Source organism: Schistosoma haematobium, chromosome ZW (assembly GCF_000699445.3).
Source record: "Schistosoma haematobium chromosome ZW, whole genome shotgun sequence".
NCBI classification, from domain to species: Eukaryota; Metazoa; Platyhelminthes; class Trematoda; order Strigeidida; family Schistosomatidae; genus Schistosoma; species Schistosoma haematobium.
Genome location: NC_067195.1, coordinates 13,431,223 through 13,434,071, shown reverse-complemented (window position 1 = coordinate 13,434,071; position 2,849 = coordinate 13,431,223).

Here is a 2,849-nt window from a genome sequence, read left to right as displayed (position 1 = left end):
GTTTTGTCAATAAGAACGACAAAACAGAACAAGAAATGTCATTGTTTATTTTAATAATTTTATTGTACGTTGATGAGGTTCTTGTTTTATTAACTATTTACTATAATTGAGTTTTTATATTTTAATAAAGGATGCCGGCTCAGTGGTCTAGTGGTTAAGGGTTCGCTCACGAGGCTAATAGGTCCTGGGTTCGAATCTCGCGGGGTGGGATCTTGGATGCGCACTGCTGAGGAGTCCCTTACTAGGACGAAACGGCCGTCTAATGCCTTCAGGTTTTCCGTAATGTGGTCTAGCTTTAATTGACTCATTAATTCAAATATTAAATTATATATATATGTATAAATTTAATACAATGAGTGAAGTGATATATTATGATGAATTAAGGTATTTGACCATTATAATCTGGACGTGTTGCATGTTTACGCTCTGCTTCGCTTGTTTCGGTTTCAATGATTAGTTATTAGAGCTAGCCAGCGTGACTATATCCATTTTACCGACGATTTTAGGAAACTTGAAATAAGACCTTAAAGAGTTTTACCTAATTAATAACCAGTCAGAATGCGAATTCAAATCAGGTTAGTTTGGAGTATCCCGTTGTTAATATTCTGACTGAAATTCGATCAGTCTCGGTCAGGATACATTTATTGTGTGCAGATTTAACGTATATAGTCGTTATAACACACGCTAAGATGGAACAAGTGAGTGGATATCTGGAATCAGTAACTCTGTGGGTAACGAGTTGGTATTTTGAAGAGAAGTGTAGCGGTTTCGAGTCCTACAGTAAACATCAACTCTGGTGTCTAGGTCCATTCAGCTGATGAACTCCAAGCAGGACGAAACGCGCATCCTAGATTTCGTTGCTAGCCACATTCTATCTATTGTGTATCAATCAGAATGTAGGTGATACGATGGGATACGTTTTTATAGAATATATCAACATTTTTTAAATGATTAGTGAAACTATTATGATTTGAAATTGGTTTGTCAATTTTAAAATCACAGTATGTACGGCACAAGAGTTCAATTTTGTGACTAGAGCATTTAAATTATAGATCTATGATAAGGTTGTAGGTAGTCCTTTAGTTATAACCGAATAGCCTCAGCTTTATTAGTGTGAACGCCTGTTGTAGGGTTAACAAAGTAATACTTATGGGGGGGAGGGTAACGCGAGTTTTATAACCTGTAAGCACTCTGATCGTCAGAAAAGATCGACGTTCCCGATTAGATGTACTTTCTGTTGACAGGTATTAAGGTTGGAACCACTTCATTTCAAATGTAATAAAGATACTCATTTATATAGTTCTGTCCAAAATCCTGAAGACTTATTAGATCAGAGTAAATATTCCAATTTATTACTCCTTCCATAATTATACTTTCGATTATTAGCAACAGATTTATCGATTTCTGTAGAACTATCGGAACTTCCAAGTTGTAGACTAAAATTTGGGAACATTCACGAACATCTGTTTCGACAATATCGACACCATTTTAATTCCGATATACGAGTCAGGTTCGTTGAAGGGGTTGAAATAGCTACCAGTGCTACGGCTATTCAGTGGATAGCAAGTATTATATCGTCTCAATTTCGGTTACGAAAAAGCAAGGAAAATTCCATTCGCACTAATTTCTTTTGTTAACGAACATTACATCCCAAAACTGTGTTATCTTGAGAATCCATACATCGTCTTCTCGTCATTTCGTTTACATAATCACAATGTTAGTCCTAAATCATAACATCCTTGTTAAAACTCATAATTAAACGATATAAGATTAAAATATCCATTTTAAACATATCCCGTAACCTCGAAATCGCCACGTGGAATCCGATTTGTTTGTCAGTATAGTAGAGGCAGATTACTCTATACTTCATAAATAAAGTGTCGCTCAAAGTCGTGTATAGGGATTAGGTCTTAGATACTGAATTACATTTATTTTTCACAAAAAGATACTGTGACACTGAGATATGAGCTAGTAACTATGTTAGTTATGTTAAATTAAACGGTCAAAATGTTATATTGGTTTTTTATACATACGATTATGATATATGGCTTATAAGGTCAATTATGTACAGATTTCCACGAATTTCCAATTAGTTTCATTTATATTATTTGAGAAATGATTGAGACTTGATCAATGCATAGAGGTCATACGGACAGGTTATATTCACCAAACAAAGATAGTTCATTTGTAGCGCATATCTAAATATCACTTTGCCTGGCTATCTAAGGACTATAAAAGTCAGTCTAAAGACCAATCCTCGAATATCTAATTAATTCCGGTCACTTAGTTATACCGCAGTCCTCCTTCGAATTCATCCACATGGTCAGAATTGATTCAAAAACACAACTGAAAAACATGCACAACAGAGGCTCTACCTATCCACCAATCAAGTCTAACCAATGTGTATAAAACAGTATATTCAAACCCTCATTCCTTCAAAATCTTAACCTTGTTTACTATCCTCTCTAATCTTTTGTTTTCCCCTTTCCACTGTTTTGCGATTACTCCCTGAAACTACTGATTAGCAATTATTACAACTTGTAACTTTTCTATTCTAAATATTTATCATGGGAACAGTTATTTTCACAATGACGTTTTTCATTATCTGTTGGATTGTTTTATAACTTCATTTTAATACTTAGTTTTTGCAAACAGTTTATGGGACGATATCACTCTATTTTACTACAGACTACTATTTTTGGTGAATAGTTAACTGTGAATGTGATTGTATGGCTATAGTGAATGTAATCGTCTCCGAAATTTCCGACTTACACGGCGCAAATTTTAGGTTACATTTATACTACTAATTTTAAATTTCAATAGGTAAAAACAAAAATACAAAAACAACT